Here is a 22,831-nt window from a genome sequence, read left to right on the forward strand (position 1 = left end):
CCATAGGCTCATTTTGTATGCCCAGAGCCCAATCTTAGCCATCTTTTTGTAGCTAATTTTCAGTTAAACGTGCCTTTTAAAGATTTCTTCTTTCTTAAGTTGAACGACACTTTGCCGTTGCAGACGCATTTAGGGTCTTGAAAGTACATATGTTTCAAATACGACAGGGACTGAAAGATCATTTACAGCTGGGGCATAATATGTATATGTATGTATACGATTGTGATATGATTCCTAATATATACTGTGTTATGTTCTGTTGGAAAAAGGAGAAGAATGAAATAAAATGAAATTAAATGAAATATGATTATGTTTAAAAGTGTCCCCTTAAGCGACAAAATGTGTCCTTCCTGCCAGAGGGAATTACTGATATGCGATGTATTTCACAAGTCGTCTTGTAATAGTTACACATATCATGAAAAAGATAAACTAGGATATAAGAGTTGCCTCTACTCTCTTCATATATCATAGCTCTCAGGTCTAATTTACGTAGAAGGATGCTGAACATGAATACCTTCTTTTAAACAGTCCCAATAAATCACACATTGGCGAAAGAAGGCCTGAAAAGGCCACTAAATGGTCTTTGCAAAACGTTTATATATACATGCAGATCGCTCTCTACACCCGCTCGCAAAAAACAAAATAAATAAAATAGAACAATGATCATATATGCCCTATGTACATTCCATCCCTCTAAGTACTTTTTTTAAAATCCACCATGACCGATTATTTTCGCGTACGAAACATAATTTATACACTTGGTTGTCTTAGCATCCTGTAATCTAATTTTATCCTTAAAAAACCCAAATAAACAAAACGGAGGGGTAGGAGCTACAAAAATCAAATCTCCCATCCCTTCACCCCATCCCTCCTGCCGTAAGTTCCCAAACGAGCATAAAAAAGCGTGTTCTTGGGCCTTTATGCTGAGCCTTAAAGAGCAATTCCGGACCAGTGAAAACACTGAAAAGAAAGAATAAAATATACTCGGCGCAGTTGTGAAAATTTTTATCAAAATCGGATAAAAGCTAGGGAAATCAAAGGAAATGTAAAGGAAATCAAAGGAACTTGTGAGGTTTCACGAATTTTTATCAGTTTTTGAACAATTGTGAATTTGCAGATGGTGAGCTGATGACGTGATCAGATTTCACAATTTCCTACAGATCATGTAAAACATAGATGAACATACAATTTTCCACAATCAAGTTTAAAAGAAAATGTTGTTCCTGGCTGATCACTTGAAAATAATGACCAGTCATCCATATCGTAGGATTTAAGACTGGGGCATAATTGCGTTTGGCCGAAAAAAAAAACCCCAAACAAACATACGAACATACAAACAAACAAATAAGAAAAACCTGGAAATTTTGGAGATTTTGTGTACAAACTAAATTGTTAGTATTGAGGCGATTGCATCAACTAATTCATTTGCATGTTTATATTGACTGTTCAAGAACTGTTTGGAGATGATTAGCAAAACTTCATAATTTCAGAACTTCCCTAATCTTTATCCGATTTTAATATTATACTGTCACTGTTGTTTATTCTACTTTCTTTTAACCCTATTTTAACTGGGCTATTTGAGACCAAGTTTTTACTGGGGGGGGGGGGGGGGGGAATACCCCCCATTCAGATCTCGGCCTCCGGCGATCACCGCAAAATTTTGCCTGAACATAAAGCCCGATGTCAACTACAAGATTACAGGGTCATACAATAGAAAAATATTGATTTTCTATTTTTAGTGTATCACTTATGTAAATTTATGCATGAAATTCATATTTTCACCTGTAACTCCATTAAAAAGACTGAACGATTGCTAAATTTTTGTTTAAGAATTCCTTAAGACACATTAAACAATTTTCTTGCAAAAAACTGCACAATCAAAATCAATTTCTTTTGTTTTTTATTGTTTCTTTAGATTTCTTACATATTTTATTGTTTCTTGACCCTTTTTTTCTATTGCTTTTTTGATCAAATTTTGTTGCAGGCACTTTTTCAAGCTTATCTACATTAGAATTGATTAATTTCAATGATTAAAAGTGGAAATCATCTACTTTACATCAATTTAACAAAAAAGTAAATTTGCATTGGATTTGCACACGATATCGTGAATTTGAGCTGTTTGGGGGTTGACATGCATATACAAATTACTATACGTAACTTTGGAACGGTGTACCCGAACGTCGCAAATTTGGTCTCAAAATATGCGGGAGACTTAAATGAAAAAAAGTCATGAAATGACGCAGCGCCATCTTTTCGCGTTACGGAATCGTGGCGCGAAATGTCGGGGGGGGGGGGTCAAATTGACCCCCCCCCCCCCCAGTTAATATAGGGTTAAGCCTAACTTCTTATCTATAGTCAGAAATTGTCCTACAAGTCTTTCATCTCACTCACTCAGTTCGCCCGCATTGATCCTACAACAATCCTGACAATCATTCACATAGATGCGAACATCACATTTATCATGCTACATAACATCAGCGCCCCTTACACACCACCGCTACAAAGGTGACTATCGTTTTCAAAATATCAAATAACTGAATTTAATTTTGATTGTAATTTTCAGATACCGATTTTGCACGATTATTGACACGCAATCAGATTAGGATCGTAAATCAATTTCAAAACATGTAAGATGTGGTCGGATAGAGACATTACGACCTTTGTGTTGACCAGCCTGTTTGCATAGGGAGTAAGGACAATTGTTTCACATTACTACTGAAACCATCCAATGCTCTGATGAAACACGCATTCGACCAATATATGTTTCGAATGGTCGGGGAGGGGGTTGAGTGCCCCTCCAACACCCTCACCCCTGGAAACAACGAAAAAGGGTGTAACACAGACACGATTCAGAGAAATGTGAAACGTTCGTGTAAACCCGCGAAAAACGTAACGCTATCAAGACATGAGTAGACTGATTAAGCTTATGGACACTGAACTAAACTGGAAAGACCAATAATAATTATTATCAAAAAGAACGTAAAATGGAAAAAAAAGCTATGATAATGCATGTACAGGTATTTCCAGCACAAGGGCATGAACGTTTAGCAGTGAAGTCCACATGCATGGTAAAAATTAAAGTAACAGGATTAAGAGTTGCGGCAATTGTTACAAGATGGCGACTACTTGAAAATTCAAAATGTACGAAAAACAGCCAGAAAACATTGCATATGGTTGGAATAAACGTGCCAGAATGTGCATCAGGTAAAAGGGGGTATGTTTGGTGAAATGATGTAAATTTACAGAGAAATAATGGAAAGACATCACATTAGTTTGATACTTTATAGGTAAAAGCACTACAGCTGGTCACACATTTTCCGAGGCCGAAAGGTTCACTCAATATGGTTGAGGTTTCATTGAAATCCAGTTTCCTGCAGGAAAATATCCCCCCCCCAAAAAAAAAAGAAAAGAATAATGCAGTCCAGAATTAGATGGTTTTCTATTGTGCAATCGCATTTCTGCTGGATTTTCAAGCGGCAGAAGGGAACGTTCGTTTTTCTTACACCTGAAGTTCACTGACCAGCTACCTTTGATACGTAATCCCCATTATTCATTTACTTTATTGTGAAGTGTTTTTTTATCAGTTGCTATAGGATAACATTTTCTGGTCCTCTGTACTTGACATGTTACCTTAGAACTTGAGGGATGCTGCCAAAGACATAATCAACATACTGTAGTTATCTACACTTCACATAGCAAAGCTGGGACAGGAATCCATGGGGGTTTTCGTAATTTGTTCTCATATGATCTGGGTTTACCGCCGGAAAAAAAAAAAAAAAAAAAAACAGTAAAAAAATACCCTTCTGTATCATGTCAGATATGCAAAAATAGCAACAACCCAAATATAAAACTTCATGAAACGATGTGATTAGATGTAAACTTGAAACCATCTCACATTTATTTCTTTATTTCAAGTTTACTGCTAGCAAACTTGAATGATACATTGTACAGATACAGTACAAAACTGTACATGTATTAGGAATTTGAATATCTCTTCCCCTAGCTTTGTCTTTTTCACAAGTTGGGTATGTAGATTGAGATAAGGACAGTGACATGTACAGAGGTACATGCAGTACATACATGCACTTAATTTCTGTCCATGTGGAAACAAATGCTGCAGAGGATGCCACAAACATGTACAAACTCATCAAACCTGTGCCTCATAGCACAACATGGTATCATACATGAAATATTAAAAACTGATACAACGTACAGTAAATGTATAGATGCAGTTCCTACACATTCACAAAAATGTGTTTTTTAACAAATTAATTGGCATTTATATTCAATGATCGAAAAAAATAACAGAAAAACAAACAAAACAAAATAAAAACAATTTGGACTGATGAACAACCTGTTTATACATGTACTGTATAGTCAAGGGCAAGCCACATGTATAAATGCTAACAGCCCTTCCCATAGTACGCTATATGTTTGCAAAAATGCAATTACATGTTACAACCATGGAAATACAAAGCACATCACTGCCCTCATTTCAAACATTAGTGCAAGTGAACATGTTTGTACCAAGTTACACAGTACCTTGTATTGTATAGAGGTTGATATTTTCATTCCAAAATGTGTGAAGTGTGTGGAATTAACATTCATCAGTGTTGAAGCTATTCTCAACTCACAGTTGGCCTACATTTGACTTATAACTGGGTTGGCTGTATGTACAGTTGTATACACGTACACTTGTACACTTGGGGGCCGTGGGGGCTCGGGCCCCCACACTTTTTGTGCACCATACAAAGGAATACATAAGGTGTCATCACTTTGGGCCCCCACACTTTTTTGAACCCGGAAGTACGTAAGTGGCACTAAAATGATGGGAGGGGAGAGAATGAGCTGAGGACCTTTTTTTTTTCTTTTTTTTTTTTTTTGCTTGTTATATGAAACCCGGAAGTGGGCCCCCACACTTTTAGTGCACCGGCCCACACATTATTATATGTTCATATACACACATATTCATGCATATACACGTACATGTAACTATGCCTGAATTTGATTGTCGAATAGACAAGTGTACAGTGTACATGTGTAATCTATACCCAAACAAGGTCACATTCATTGCACTGTATACAAGTATGCACAAGAGTGAGTGAAGTTTTTCAATGTGCGCCTGAATTTTTTCTTCACTGAACTAGAACTTATTTCACATACAAAGAGTCAGATGAAAGAAGCAGTGTTTAAAATGAAGAAAACATATTTCACTGTATCAAAAGTACTAGAGTGATTGAATATCTATCTTTGTAGTGAAAAAAATAGCTCTTTCTCAGGAATTCTGAGAGCTATTAACATTACGACATAAAGTAGCTCTGAGGTCTATGAGCATATCAACCTTTTCTGTGCCAAAGAATTTGACCAGAGTACACAATGCTATGGGGTCTTCTCTGCTAATCAGCACTCAGAGCACACAGAGGGTTTATGAGAGGTAAACAGGCCGACATTAATCAGACATTACAAAAGTGACAATGTCTTTCACAGTCCACTGAACGAACATGGATACAGTGCACTCTCATTATAACGAATACGGTTATAACAAAATTCCGGTTACAACAAAGTAAAAATCCAAGCCGCAACATTATCCATTTTATGTATTTTTATTGTTTATTTGTTCTGTTATAACGAAATTTCGAGAAAACGAAAGAAAACTGCCGGTCCCGAGGACTTCGTTATAACGGGAGTCCACTGTAATAGTAACATGATCATCTTCTTGGATATATTGTGTAAAAAAACAAACAAACAAACGAACACACTCATCAACACAGGTTATCAACCAGTTTGCCCGATTTGGCCCAGCGCAATAACTGATTACATAATATATTCATTATTTAAAGTAATATACAAAATGAACATCATTACATTTTTGTTGTACCAAGGTAAATACACATCAGCAAACCAACCTCCCTTTTGACTGTGAAGCAGAAGTTTATGTACAATTCTTGATTTCAAATGCAAACCTACTTACACGTAACTTCCGATATCTTGAGGTAAATGACTGCAACAGTAGTGATTCAATTTCAGTGCTTGTGCTGCTGTCAGTGCTCTCTCAACACAAGTATTAGTGATAATCTTACCTTGAAACCAGAACATGATAGCAGGTTCAGGTTGACCTAAAAATTATGACATGTAGTTCTGGTAGCTAGTGTTGGGCCTGGTGCTGAATGTGGTCAGCTGAAATGGACACCATTATTTTTGTTGGCTTGTCACATGATTGTCCACTATCAGCAAACACCAGCCTACCAGCAAATTCACTATGATAAATGTGACCATGCCAACAAAAGGGCCCAGTGCCTGCAATATTCATCATTTTCCATTGTTACAGTTGCGATTCTAGGGAACTTCCAGCTGGCATCACAAAATGCTGTCCTATGGAAAACTTTTCTTTTCTGCTTCTAAATGTGCATGTATGCTTTCTCTGCATATTGGCACATATGTCTACAAACTAATTTCTAATGATGAACAGAGATTACCTAATCCCCAAAATCCCTATTGTGCATCACCATTGCCTTCCTGTTGGACTTAGACATATTGCTACACTTTAGTGGGATTGCAATTATTTTACCACTAGGTCAAGTTTGACTGCATTGTTAAATGCTGATGTAAAAGCTTGACAAGTGAAGTGCCTTGACACACAAACAAATCATTAGTTAATTCAGTATCCATTTTCTTGTAATTATTTGTCTTTCCTTTTTATTCATTTTTTTCTAATTGAGAAAAGGATTTTACATCTAAAGAGGAAAATTTGTCAATTACGATTTCTAAAGAAACAGCTGAGGAATGGCTGAGTGCCTATGATTCAGATACAAGGCAACCAAAAGGCATAATTCAAACTTTATATTACATGTATATACATTGCAGAAAATTTGCACTGAGGACATTTTCATGAATGAAATACAAAATGCATATGTACCGCCTTGCTCTTACTCTGTATACTGTGCTCCAACATCTGCAATTTCAGAGAAGCTCGGTTTAGATCTGGAAGGGACTTGGCATTGATCAATCATCAGAATCCCCTAACAAAGATCATTCTCACACATTTCTTACTAATCATTATTCACTCTTTCCTGCTGTCAGTTTTGCGGGTCAACTTTTTCACATGTTCACTTCTGTGTCATTTCTAGCTTTGGTCCTTTCAAGAGAATATAATCATTATTTCTTGTAACCATGCTTTTTTTTTTAATAATCTGTTGAGGACAGACTGATTTTGCTTTAGCATGCATTTCCCACAGACACCTGCCCGAGTATTTTTGGGACTCGTCTTCAACAGGTTTACATCTTCTTCATAATTGCAATGTCTCACTTTCTATTTCTTTCTTATTATTTGCTTTGAATTCATCCCATCACCACTTTTAATTTCTGGTTGACCAATCTCTGTATTTGTTTTCACAGCATACTGCATACATTTTATCTCATACATCATCCTAACTGCTGCTATCTTCACTTTCACTATCGTCACTACTGCTGCTTTCTGATCTTTCCTTCCTATTTCTTTTCAGTTGAGATCTACTATTGGATTTCTGTTCCCTCACACTCTCTTCACTCTCACTGTCATCCTCACTGCTACTACTGGAGTTTGTCTCATCACTGCTATCTTGACGGGTTTCTCTGTGTCTGTGTAGTTCCTTCTTTTGTCTCATTTCCCGCTGTTTCTTATTCCTCCTTTCTTCATCTTCACTGCTAGTATCCTCACTACTACCAGACTCATCTTCACTTTCACTACCAGAATCTTTCTGGTTGGCCCTCCCTCCTCGCTGTGCTTGCCTTCTAATCTCCTCCCTTCTCTCCCTCTCTTCATCCCTTTTCTTCTGATACCTACGCTCATCAGATTTCTGTCTCTCTAACTGATCTCGGTCTACTCTCCTGCCCCTGATGCTCTCATCTCTGTCTCTTTCAGATCTTTTATATGCTTCGTTATCTTTCTCTCTCCCCCTCATATTTTTACGGTCCTTTTGGGCATCACCACTGTCTCTCCTTTTTCTGCTCCTATACTCGTCTGTCCTGTAATCTGCAGCATCACTATCACTCCGACTCTCTTGCTCTCTCCTTGTCTCTTCATGATCATTCACTCTCCTTCGTCTCATCCTCTCTTTTTCCACCCTTACATCATCTTCACTATATTCTTCATTCCTTCTTCCCCTTTTCCGTGATTCCTCCTCTCTGCTCCTTCTATCATGACTTTCCTTCTGTCTGTACTCCCTATCTCTGTTCCTTCGTTTTTCTGCATCTCTTTCCTGCTGGTTGTCATCTTCTTCATACCTGTTTCGATCTCCTTCTCTGAAGCCTTTTTCTCTTCTCTTCATATCTTGTTCTCTCTCTACATCCCTGCCCCTCTTTCTAGAAGACCTTTCTTCCCTCTCATCCTCTCTCCTCATCTTGTCTCTCGATCTCATCATTAAATCTTCATGACTATCATAACTTTGTCTTTTTGCACGTCTGTCTCTGTCCTTACGTGCATCACTATTTTTCTTTTCCTCAGTGTAGTCATCTTCATTTCTCTGATCAACATTGGTTCTACCTTTCTGCCGATGATCTCTTCTGCCATAATCACTGCTGTCTTCCTTTCTCCAGCTCTGATCATAATGTGATCTTCTCTCCCTTTCAGTGTCCTTCCACTGCTGCCTCTCATCCCTTCCATCCATGTCTTCTCTTCTGTCTCTTTGTCTTCTCTGATCTCTTCCTCTTGTTAACTTTTCTTGAACTCGTTCTTCAACATCACTATCTGGACTTCCACTGTCTTCTTCTTCCCTATGTCTACGTGGATTCCTCTTTGCTTGCTGCTGCTCCCTGGGCAGTTTTTCACTTCTCTTTTGACTTTTGCTCCCCTGATGTTTGGAGTCCTTTGAACCTCGCCCTGCCTTTGTTTTTTCCTTCCTTCTTCTCCTCTTACTGCTGTCATCTTCGCTGGTATCTAAAACATAAAACAAAAAATTCAAACTATGTTACACATGAATGCTTCCCAACAAGAATTTGCTATACTAACAGATGGTCTGTATTTACTCATAATCCTGAAACATATATGACCAGAATATTACAATAAATATGATACAGCTGACAAACAACTGAGGAAAAAATGGTTTGCCTCAAGTTTGAAATTCTACAATGAAATTGCACTGTGGTTGGGAAAATATTGTTCAGAATTATCAAAGGACCTTCCTGCGTTTGCCATACAGACTTTTTTTTTGACTGGTGGTCAAAATATTTCAGAAGTCAACTGACATTTTGTATTTCACTTTCATTTTGGCATCTACCATCCATTATCAGAAGTGTAAGTTCAAGACTGAAACTTTGCAGCAACAAGTTTATTTGGTATGCTCCTTTACTTGACAGAATCATCCGCAATTGTGCCAGGAATATATTCTTTTTAAATATAATCATAAAAGGGACTTGTTCTTTAAAGTTCAATATTTAGTCATGTCATTTCCAGTCATTGTGAACAGGCTTTCCACTGGTGAAAGCAATAAGCCTGAGTAAGTTACTTTGCTGGAAATCTTTATAAGAGTGTTCTTGCAGTTTATTTAATGAAAGCATATATTACTTTTTATTTTCTTAAACACATTGTTAGTCGAGTAGTCGAGGATACATATTTACTTACAGGAGCTTTCTTCTTGGCTTTCTTCTTCTGATGAATCCTCTTGATCACTACTGGAAGAATCTCTTCTCTTCTTCTTCCTTTTCTTCTCCGATATCTTTCTTTCATTCCTCTTTCTCTTCTTCCTTTCCTCTTCTTCATTACTCTCTTCACTGCTGCTTTCCTTTTCCTCCGAGTCACTATCGCTGCTGTCATCACTATCATCACTGTCGCTGGCTAGCAATGGCTGTTGTTGCTGCATGATTTGGCGCTGAAAGTTTTTTAGATGATCCCTGAGTTCATCACTGTAAGTGGGGTAAATGAGTCATTGCATAGTCTGATCAGAAGCAAATCCACAATTACGCCTTTGAAGATTCTTTTTATGTAGAAAAATTGTGCAATTTATTGGGATGCCTGCACATTTTTGTGAATTCAATTTTAATAATCATTTGTCAGAAGTATCGAGCCTTCATTTACATTTATATATGACCATGCATTAAAGGGAGGGTACAGTATTGGTGGAGATGAGAATTGGGCTTTTATCTTTTTGCAAGATACCAAGAAAACACTCATGATATAGTACAGAGCATACCATTTTAAGAGGAATTCAAAGTTTATTTGATGAAAATCAGGTTTTGAATGACTGAAACATCCAAAAACAAAGTAAAACAAAGCGATCGTAATAAAGTGTGGGTCCCACACTTTATTAGAATCGCTCTTTTTGGGATATCTCAGTCATTTCAAAACCAATTTCATCAAATGAACGTTGAATTCCTCACAGAATTACATGCTCTTTCATATTTCATAAGAGGTTTCTCATTATCTCAATTTCTCAATTTCTCAATTTGTTTTGTTGATTGCACTTGATAGATTAGACTATTGGGCATCCACTAATACGAAAAAATCTTTCAACTATTTTGAAATGGAATTTAGACAATTTTTACCCACGCCGATGAAAATCGGCAGGGGGTTATGTAAAGGGTTCCGTATGTTTGTTTGTTTGTTTGTTTGCTTGTTTGCTTGTTTGTTTTTTTGTTTGTTTGTTTGTTTGTTTGTTTGTTTGTATGTTTGTTTGTTTGTTTGTTTGTTTGTTTGTTTGTTTGTGTACAAGATAACAAGAGAACGGGTAAACGGATTTGCACGAAATGTTCAGGGAATGTTTGGATAATGACAGGAAAGAATCGATTAGATTTTGGTGATAATCGGTTGACCCTTGCAAATTCTGTGTGACCTTGAAGTTTTGACCCCATGGTATAGTGACCATTCCGAAAATTTCCCGTTTCTCACTTTGCGATTTTCCGCTACCATACGAAGACATAAACTCCCCAACGATCCGACTTCGCTGCTCAAATGTTCGTAAGAATTCCGAAATTTACGTTTAGGCCTATTTGAGGGACTATATCCTTCTAGATTTATGAAAGTTCGTTCTCCGTCATCACAAACTGGCCCGTATTTTGATGAGTTTTCAAATTAACATTGATTGTTTTTTTCGTTGGAGGAGCATTTTGCTCGGTCGCAGTCACACTGCACGATATGCGTGCTCAATGTCAATGCGTGTGCAAGGCCGCTGAAAATGCATCGCGCTCTACACTGTTGGTGCAAAATTGCACCGGGGACGTTGCGGCGCTCGTTGGTGGCCGAATACTGGTGCAGTAGACATTTGCATTCAACCCTTGCATTGAATAATTCCCGTAGACACTAATCATAGGGGTAATTGCCTAGGGGGTACGTAAATTTTGTTTTTCTTTTTTGCTTTTGTGGATACCATCAAAGATCGTACACTCATACGACCTTTGATATTTGATGATTTTTCAAATTAACATTGATTGTTTTTTTCGTTGGAGGAGCATTTTGCTCGGTCGCAGTCACACTGCACGATATGCGTGCTCAATGTCAATGCGTGTGCAAGGCCGCTGAAAATGCATCGCGCTCTACACTGTTGGTGCAAAATTGCACCGGGGACGTTGCGGCGCTCGTTGGTGGCCGAATACTGGTGCAGTAGACATTTGCATTCAACCCTTGCATTGAATAATTCCCGTAGACACTAATCATAGGGGTAATTGCCTAGGGGGTACGTAAATTTTGTTTTTCTTTTTTGCTTTTGTGGATACCATCAAAGATCGTACACTCATACGACCTTTGATATCATCACACTCTCGGCTTGCTATAATCAAAATATCCCGCAAGAAAACGGCATATTTCTCGATTTTTAGCGCTTTTTCCGCGACCCGTCGCGTAGACAATACTCTTAAAACTGGACTTAATTCGCGCGCGCTTGGAAAAGTTCCGATTCTGCACTTTTGACGGTGGAATTTGGGATTTTCGATGGATTTTTGGAGGAGACTTAAGGACTTTCCTGTACGTGAATGAGTGTTAATACCGTATGTGTAATTATGTGATTTGCGTGTGATGTGACTGTAGAACCAAAGATCGTACACTTCAGTGTACGATCTTTGGTAGAACTCACTGGCTGGTGATAAAGCACACTGGCAATTAAGTGGCCGAATTCTGGTAGATGACCGAATGCACATTATGTTTACCCCGACTTTGTACTTAGGCGTGGGTCTGCCGCCTTTGACGGCCCCTCTCTAGTTTTATATTTCATTACGCAGGGTCAATATATATAGGCCTACACGTTTACTTCTGATCGACCAAGTTTGGTCCATGGGCTCCATGGAGTAAATTACAATGTACTATAATGTAGTATACTAGTATCCGCCGTTAGGGGTAGGGGGGCGTACTTCACAAAGCCGTTCTTAAAGTTAAGTAGGACTTAAGTACGACTGGTGATCAGTTCTTTGTGTGCTATATACTTACCAGAATCTCAATAATTCAGCAGCAGCAGGGGGGGGGGGGGGGGGAGGTCGCGGTCTGGCAACCCCTCCCGACAAGCGCATATTTTTTACCCACGCCGATGAAAATCGGCAGGGGGTTATGTAAAGGGTTCCGTATGTTTGTTTGTTTGTTTGTTTGTTTGTTTGTTTGTTTGTTTGTTTGTTTGTTTGTTTGTTTGTTTGTTTGTGTACAAGATAACAAGAGAACGGGTAAACGGATTTGCACGAAATGTTCAGGGGATGTTTGGATAATGGCAGGAAAGAATCGATTAGATTTTGGTGATAATCGGTTGACCCTTGCAAATTCTGTGTGACCTTGAAGTTTTGACCCCATGGTAGTGACCACTCCGAAAATTTTCCGTTTCTCACTTTGCGATTTTCCGCTACCATACGAAAACATAAACTCCCAAACGATCCGACTTCGCTGCTCAAATGTTCGTAAGAATTCCGAAATTTACGTTTAGGCCTATTTGAGGGACTATGTCCTTCTAGATTTATGAAAGTTCGTTCTCCGTCGTCACAAACTGGCCCGTATTTTGATGATTTTTCAAATTAACATTGATTGTTTTTTTCGTTGGAGGAGCATTTTGCTCGGTCGCAGTCACACTGCACGATATGCGCGCTCAATGTCAATGCGTGTGCAAGGCCGCTGACAATGCATCGCGCTCTACACTGTTGGTGCAAAATTGCATCGGGGACGTTGCGGCGCTCGTTAGTGACCGAATGCTGGTGCAGTAGACATTTGCATTCAACCCTTGCATTGAATAATTCCCGTAGACACTAATCATAGGGGTAATTGCCTTGGTGGTACGTAAATTTTGTTTGTCTTTTGCGCTTTTGTGGATACCATCAAAGATCGTACACTCATACGACCTTTGATATCATCACACTCTCGGCTTGCTATAATCAAAATATCCTCAATTTTAAAAAGTGTAACTTTTTTTTTATACACCCTGTAGTTTACTTGAGCTCTTGGCTCAGATGACCTTGATATGACAAAAGAAGAAAAGATGATACAGACTAGCTCAATACATAAAAGAGTGGTTAAATGAGGAAAAGCAATCAGGACATAAGGCTACACACAGAGTTTGAAAGAGAAAGGGAACAAAAATCCACACGAAGGAAACAAATGGAAGCAAAACGTACGTAAGTCCACCAAGGCCGATAGTAGTGAAGAAGTTGATGGCAAATCTGGTGTGAGCTGGGTTGTCTCTTGGTAGGAGTCCTTCAAAGAATGGCTGAAGAGTTCTGTTGAAAGGATATCATTTGAATTTCCAAATCAAATCAAATTACCATACAAAAATATCACTGTGCATGTATTTAACCAGTTCCTCCCGCAATTCTCCAGGAGCTTTCAATGCCCCCAAACAAGATTCTTTTTGCCCATTGACAGACAGTGGCAATGCACTTTTCCACAGTCTACTGCATGTGCCATCAAATGATGGAAAACACCAATCAAACATGAGGTATGAATAGAGTGTGCGCTGATGGACTTGCAAACTCTTTAGTTATACACTATAAGGGCACCAGAAACTGGTCAGTGAAAGTCAAAATCTAGTGAGATCAGCTTTGGTGGCGACATACATCTTCAAAATAGCATACTACTATGTTGGTAAAAGGTAAATTACACAAAATTATATACAGTTTTGATATAGAAAAAATAAATATGGATGAAGAGATGCTAATCTTTTGATCAAAGTCATTTTTCTAATCAGTATGGCAAAAATAAACATGAATAAAGGCCACCAATGCAGAAACTCTTTGTCTACATTTCAGGAACCTGGTATACCAGGTTGCTGTAGATGAGTTGACGCTATGGGAACCTGGCAAACCAGGTTCCTGTAAGGAACAGGTTCAAATCTCCACAGTAGGAAAATAATGCAAACTGCAGTCAAATAAAGTCATTTGAGATAGGATGGAAAAAAAAAGGGGGGGGGGGGAGGGGACTGGGAACATACAATACTATGAAACATCAATGTCAATTTGTAATTCGTGTCATAAATATATCACGTGAAGATTTGCCAGTGGCGCTTACGGGTCCTTTAGTCGTTCATTCAGCTTTGGTAGTCCCATGTACTCTGACAGCTCCTGAAAGAGGATTTTGATGAAGATGCGGCTTGAAGATGTCGTGTCATCTTCATTGACACAAATGTTAGCCATCACCTGGAGGAAAAGGATGCGAACAGGTTGCTGTCATACCTGATATAATGTGCATAAAAATTGTCTCAATGTGTTGTACATTGGTATCTATCAGAATCTATGAAACTATCATCATCAATAACATCCAATTGTTAATCACAGTCATCATCTAAAGCAGGATCCTTGCCTTTACCATCAGCTCTTAATCCTTCCACCATCCTAACAATAGCTTCAATTAACTGCTTTATAGGATCACTGTATCAAGCACTGTTTACTACATATATTTCACAGGCCTTATTTTTTTGGTCAAATGTACACACATATGACTAGTTCACATGTGGATAATATCACAACAGAAAATCATAGCGACTGATTGAGAAATGAATGCTATCCATTCTAAGAAAGCCAAATTAACTGGTGTCATTGCTTGGAGACGAGGAATACAAAGTAGATTACAGAGGTGTGACAGTACTGGCCCAAAAAAGTCTGAAATATGTGGAACTTCTGATGAAGAAGTATGAAGTGCATGAACCCTAACTAGGCCGGGCTATTTAGGTAGATGACAAAGCAGGGGGGGGCCTCCCAGGGCCCCCCCCTCCAGATCTCGGTCGTCGACCGCGCGATCGCGACGAAAATTGGCACACACATTGTACCATAAAGTACCATAAAGTTAATTTTAAAAGAAATGATCACTTTATGCTAAATTATGCTAATTTATGCATAATGATTATGCTTATTTATGTATAATGATGCATGAAATCAGACAATTTGGTATAAATTTTGCCTGTATGCACAGTTTGCATTGAAAGTGTACACAAATCTACGTTTTTGAGCAATTTTTGGTCTGACATGCATGTACGTATTTATGCGTAACTTTGGAACCGCGTGCCCGGGCATCGCAAATTTGGTGTCAAAAGATGCAGGAGACTCGAAAGAAAAAAGTCATGAAACGTCATGAAATGTCGCGCCTCAGGCTAACTAGGCCGGGCTATTTAGATAGATGACAGAGCGGGGGGGGGGGCCTCCAGGCCCACCCCCCCTCCAGATCTCGGCCGTCGACCGCACGATAGCGACGAAAATCGGCACACACATTGCCTATGATGTAATCTAAAGTACCATAAAGTTAATTTTTAAAGAAATTATCATTTACGCTAAATTATGCTAAATTGTGCATAATGATTATGCTAATTTATGTATAATGATGCATGAAATCAGACAATTTGGTATAAATCACTTAATAAAGTTCAAAACAGGCACATTTTTTGTGTAAATATTCTTTTTAGTGTCCTTAGCAAATGCAAGAGAAAAAATTGTACCATCAGAAAAAATTTCTTAAGTATTTTATTGTTTTTTAAATTTCTTATGTATGTTTTTCACTGTTTTTTCTATGAAATTTGTCTGCGACATTACTCCGAACAAGAAAATATGTTATTAATTGATTCTAATCAATAAAACCCTCACATGATCACGCTTTTATGTAATTTGCCTGTAAGCACAGTTTGCATTGAAATTGTACACGAATCTATGTTTTTGAGCAATTTTTGGTCTGACATGCATGTACGTATTTATGCGTAACTTCAGAACCGCGTGCCCGGGCATCGCAAATTTGGTGTCAAAAGATGCAGGAGACTCGAAAGAAAAAAGTCATGAAACGTCGCGCCTTGGATGCATGCATCAGTGTACATGTATGTGCATGCGTAATCATGTTACAGCATGTTGATGGTGACTGTAAAGCATTGGTTACATCTGACACACTCCACACACAAGAGAGGTGCAAGAGATCATATGTAACAATAAAAAACTGTGGCATTTAATTCATATAAGCAAACATAATACCGTTGCAATTATTTCCATGAAATAATATGTGACAGCAGCATTTCTTAAAGAAACCAGTCAATCTGATAATATTTTTTGTGACTTTCCACACACATCCGAAATAATGAGGATGTAATATTTACCGTCCAAGAGATGGCATCTGTGTATAGAATGTGTGAAAAGAATTTCGCCACATTCCTTAGCTTGTTGGTATCCAGTCGATGACAGGTCTCATACTGTTCTGCAAAGATGGCTTCATACTGCTGGACATATTCCCGTTTCAGCTGACAAAATCGCTGTAAAATGAGAGAACAATGCCAATTATGTCTCATTATGAAGTAAATACTTCGTGCCCATTCCCCTGGGCTGGAATAAGCTAAGGGTATGCCTTCATAGAGATAACAAGGGTGAGGGGATTGATCGAAACAGTATATATCCTGCTAGAAAGGCACAAACATTTATCAGGAAATAATAAATATATACACTTCATACTATGTGTATGCATACAATTTTAAACATGTATAACACATGTACTATTATAATAGAAAGGTACATGACTCAAAATGAATCTAGAATTCAAGCATTTAAATAATGTTCATCATTACTTGTCAATAAATATTGAGCTGAATTTGATATAAACCTTCAAGAGTCAGCTGATATATTCATTTAATGATGAAATTGTCCATTTAACACGCAATTCCAAACCATGAAATAGACTTATTTTCTATTCAAACATTACTTCTCTATATTGAGGCTTGATTTACTGCTCACAATTAAGCTTCATGAAATATGTATTTTATTTCTTTCACAGTTTAGATCTGAGACCACCTACCTGCCCTAGTAATCCAAAAAACTTCTCATATGTCCTCTGTTGAGCACAGCAGTCAAGAATCATCAGACACACCTCTTTCTGTGATTAAAAAGTAAAAATCAGTCCTCTTATTATCCTTTTAATCACACCACCATACTGATTATCTTCTACATTCTGATAATCCCTAAAATGTAATGTAAGTGTACTCTCATTGTTATCATATTCTTGAGGATTAGAACTATGTCAAAAAAAGACAAGCATAATACCAAAAAAAAAAAAAAAATCTGACATCACTGTGAATTATGTGTGCCACATCCTCGGAGCCCAGATCCTGTGAATGTTTCTACAGAAAAATGACACTATATAAATGCTGTTTCATCATCATCATCATCATAACATTGGTGAATGCTCCAAGCTTCTCATTTGTCTCCTGAATTGATCTGTTTCACCTGTTTGTTGGGTACTTTCCTTCATTGAACACCTAAAGTCCATTCTCCCGTTTGGCACAAGAAGACTGAAATGCTAAAATTCGTTGACATCTTTAACCTTTGTATCTAGCACAATAACAATTTTGGTTGAGGCCTAATTTCAGGTTTCCAACATTTTTTGGTGAAATAATGAGAAACCTCTTATGAAATATGAAAGAGCATGTAATTCTATGAGGAATTCAACGTTTATTTGATGAAAATTGGTTTTGAAATGGCTGAGATATCCAAAAAAAGAGCGATTCTTACACAGTGCGGGACCCACACTTTATTACGAACGCTTTGTTTTACTTTGTTTTTGGATGTTTCAGTAATTCAAAACCCGATTTTCATCAAATAAACTTTGAATTCCTCTTAAAATGGTATGTTCTGTACTATATCATAAGTGTTTTCTTGATATCTCGCAAAAAGTGAAAAGCCCAATTCTCATCTCCACCAATACTGCACCATCCCTTTAAACTGATTTCAATTTGATTTTTCTTTTTTTTCTGTTTTGTCTCCTGAGAATGTACTTCTTTTTTTTTTTCTGAGAAAATGTGTTAATTAAGAATATGGCCTTTACTACCAATACATTCATCTTAATAAATGTAAGGTAGAATTGCAAAAGACAAAGTTTAAAACTTGTACCCATTTAGTTTAATTTCACTGGGCAGTCTTTTTGTAATTAATTTTTTATGTCCAGGGAGTTTGAATCGCACTAACAAAGAAGAAGTTTATAATCATGTTGATGCGAATTTGGAATAGAAGCAAACTAGTCCAGTCCTGCAATTTATTTAGACTGATTATAATGTTGTATACTCTATTTATGACTTTGGAATCAATGCCTTTGCAACATCAATATTTGTTTTCATATTTTCATGGGTCCATAAGCAATTGATACATGGATAAAATGAATTTCTCCTAAGGTTTGACTTCAGTTGGCTTGGATGCCTCCAAATTGTACAGAACTTTGAAGGGCCTCTAAATTATGCCTAATATGAAATCATTCAAAAACAGAAAGTTGAAATGGGTAAATTATGAGAAGATACACGAGACTCACCTCCTGGCCTGGTTTGAAATCCATTCTCAGCATCTTGTGGGCACACTCTTCAAAGTCCAGACTCGACTGGATAGTAAGGTAGATGGTCCGTCTCAAGGCTATTAGGTTGGTCTCTGTGTTATCTTGAATATCTACTTTCTCTTGCTCTGTTTTACAGGACATGAAAAGAAAAAAAAATAAACAGGAAGATTTCAAGGAAAATGCCCTAGATTACATTATTTTCCTCCAACTGGATTCAGATGATGTCCATATGAAGATGTCCGTATGAATTGTGTTCATGAATGAAAATGATATTTTAAGAGTTTCTGTAGCCATGGAACAATATCAATTCTGCTAACAGGTTTCTGGACTAATGGATAAGCATGTGATTTTTATTTTTATGCCTCCGCCAACGAAGTGGCTGGAGGCATTATGTTTTCGCGTCGTCCGTCCATCCGTCCGTCTGTACGTACGTACGTCCGTCCGTACGCCCGTCCGTCCGTCCCGTTTTGTTTTTGTCGATATCTCAAGAACCGTGTGGTGGTTTTACATCAAACTTGGTATGAGGGTATATCCTGGGGGGATAATACTTTGTTTGGATTTTAGGGTCACGGGGTCAAAGGTCAAAGGTCACAGGTTATTTTTGTGAAAAAAAGGTTGAAATTTCATGTTTTTCTCTATATTTTGCAAATGGTTCAAGGTATCTTCATGGAACTTAGTATATATGCATGTACTGATGGGCAGTGATTACCTAGGGAAGTTGGGGGTCAAAGGTCAGGGGTCAAAGGTCAAGGTCAACTCCTCAAAATATCACTACTTTCCTTATACATGTATTTATGCAATGCCTGAAGGATCTTTTTTAAAACTTGATGTATGCATGTATTACCCAATATATATTCTGTGGGAAGTTTCTTGCCAAAAGGTCAAAGGTCAAGTGAAAGTGCTAAATTGCACTTTTTCCTCCAGATCTCGAAAGTAACTCAAGGTATCATCATGAAACTTACATATTTATGCATATTCTACCTAACAGTGATTCTCTTTGGAACTGTGAGGTCAAAGGTCAAGGCCAGGTTTAGATAATACTATTTTACCATTTGATACTGAAATTATACTTTTTCTCAATACCTTGAAAATTACTCTATGCGTAAACTTATAAAAGGGTCAAAAGTCAAGTCAAAATCATCAGTTCCCCAAATACCTGCACTCTGACATTTTAATCATTCATCCAATTGAACCTAGTTCTAGGAAAGTGAACATTCAGCACATTTGTGTCAAACCTGTCATTTTAATATCTTGCCAATTGTGTGAAACTGTCATCACTCATTGTCAAGACATTGTACTATAGACCTATTATGAGAACCATGCATTATGGCGGAGGCATACCAGTCGCCGCAGCGACATTTCTAGTTTTTCATTTTTTTCATTTTTCTTAATTCTTTTATTCTTTTTTTTTATTATAGAAATTCCAGAGGCAACTTGGTTGATATGTAATATTGGTTGGTGACCGAGTACTTTGCTGCTCACTGACAGTGCTGGTTTGGCTGGGAAGGATAACGGTGAGAGCTGAAATGCTGCTTCCTATCCATCCCTTTAAATCTTCTTTCAAATAGATAATAATAATATCACAAACATACAAACAGAACGGAATTGAGCCAGGGTGAGAGAGGGGCATTAGCGGGGGCCCTTGCTGGTATATCATTGACTACATTCAAATTACCTTTTCAGAGGCCCTATATATATTCACAATGTGTTATTATTCACTTTAATATAAAGGCATCAAAACACACATTTAGCTGTTACTGTCATTAACATTTTACATTCTTTGCTTCTGAGAATAACTAAACACGATGTAATGTGGCTGTACTACTTGTTGACTCTTGGTTCCACGAAATACACAGTATTGGGCTACCACGACCACTTTGTGCCCCCAACACTAGAGAAAGATTCTTGCCAACTTTGATTAAAATCTGGTTATGGTTTCAACAATGAAACATGGACATTACTATTCAAAGATAAAAGGGACAAATGACTGATAACAGACAAAAACTGATCGCCCACAGCTCTCTTAAGCCCTTGGCCCTGGTGAGCTAAAGAGCCTCTGTATACAATATTAAGATTTCTAAGCACTTTTCTCAAATTCATAATTATGCAGATCTTGAGTTTCATCAGTTTGCATGATGTTTCCTGTACCCAACTCATAAATCTGTTTATATTTCTGAAAATCAATCTTCTTCTTCATTCCTACCTTCAGCCTCCTCTTCATCTGATTCTCTTCACTAGAACCACTTCCACTGCCAGACTCAGAGTCCTCACTTCCCTCATCCAGGATCTCTTTACGAATGGCCTTGTATTTTTCCTCATTCTCCACATACTCCGGGTCATGCTTGAAAACATCTACAAAAATGACACCAAAAAGACATAAAATGAAAGAAGCATTTCTCCTGTTAGCGTGGCATTCAAAAAATAAATTGACACTGACCATACAAAGAATGGGGGGGGGGGGGGGGGGGGAGGGCACCGGGGTAACCCAAGATCCCCCTGATCGCTACCACACTTTGCATGCATCAAGGTATGACAACTGATTCTAGTGCACAGTAAAATCATGCTACAAAACTCTAAATTTCATACACTTCAATTGATTTATTGCATACACAATCAGAACTGTGCCTCATATAACAGACATGATTTTTCTTGTGTTTTATTGTTGTTATAAAGCTGATGGTTTCTATAACTTATTTCTATCATATCATAGCACAACTTAGTGGAACAGAGTTGTCTATAAAAGCAAAATATGGATTCTCCATGTTCACGTATGCCTTTAGTTCACAGATGAATAAGAAATATGTAAACTTTCAGGAACATTCGATCTTAAAAAAATAACCTAACATCACAAACCCAAATTTGGAACCAAAGCATACACAAGACTCGAGAGCCCTGAATGGACATTGAAAGGTCTTTTTGCATTTTGAAACATAGAGGGGGTCATGATGATCCCCCTCTTCGTCTCACAAAACTAATATTTGTACATATATACTTGAAATGAGATTTTGAAATGAAATTTATTTACCAAACAAACATCGTCAACAAAGTCACAATAATTAATAGTTAAGATATAGTTTGGCAAAAAAGAACTGGCAATAGCGTGCAGGCTAGTCGAGGCCAGTCCTTTCAATGATATAGATTATAATATAATGTATTTACAATATTTACAGAAGAATTGTTATATGTACATAATTATTTACATGTTTTCATAGGGGATCATTATTATATTGATAACAGATACTTTCGCAAGGATATCCGAAAAACATTACGGGTGTTTATCTTTTTGACTTCTCACTCCATTTGTGATGACTGATGACTTTGTAGAATGTAACACCAGAAAAAATAATATTCGATTGACACACTAATTAAGAATATCTTCACTTAAAACAGTTTACTGGAAAAAACAAAATCTTTGAATTCAGATCAAAACTTTACAAACCAACAACATAAGTGAGTCTTAAAAAGTGGAAGATATGTCATGGCTAATAACTAAATGTCTTACTCAGTCCATCTTCAGTATTGTAGTCATCCTCCAGGGTGAGGAGGTGGGTGTACTGGTCATCTTCCTCAACAAGGTCCAGCTCCTCCATAACTGAGGGGAAATCCTTGAAACCATCCTTTCTGTTGGCAAAGAGAACCTCCACCATGTACTGTACCCTAGTCTCAATGCTAGCTTCATGCAGGATGTTACGAAGTCGCTCAAATATGGCTGAAGAAAATAGAAGTGATACAGACCAGTCAGGTCATACATTAATAGTTATCAGACACTTAACACCAGGCAAAGTATAAATTCTTTTTTTTTTTGTAAATACTGGCCATGTTTAAGGGCACATCACTATATCAATGTGTGTGTGTGTGTGTGCAAGCATGTGCATACAGTATTATCATCATTATTGTAACTTAGTGTACTATCATAGTTATTTGTACAATTATTTGTACAATTGTAGAGTGTACACTGCAAAGAATCTCAGACAAAGCGCACCAATCATGGCTCCCTGAGCAAAGGAAAAGCCAATTCAATAGATCTGGCTCACACGCATCCCTTCTCAAACCTATCCACATGCACCAAGCTTGCCAGCAATGGAACTGTGATAAACGTTACATTATCCAAAA

At 37.6% G+C, this 22,831-nt stretch overlaps 1 pseudogene; it reads right to left on the reverse strand.

Moving 5' to 3' along the window:
* Positions 1-6,640: 6,640 nt before the first annotated feature.
* Positions 6,641-22,831, reverse strand: part of LOC139716874 (uncharacterized) — a 28,328-nt pseudogene continuing 12,137 nt past the window's right edge.

Source organism: Diadema antillarum, unplaced genomic scaffold (genome assembly GCF_040938485.1).
Source record: "Diadema antillarum isolate AM-2024a unplaced genomic scaffold, OU_Dant_1.0 scf00000071, whole genome shotgun sequence".
Taxonomy (NCBI): domain Eukaryota; kingdom Metazoa; phylum Echinodermata; class Echinoidea; order Diadematoida; family Diadematidae; genus Diadema; species Diadema antillarum.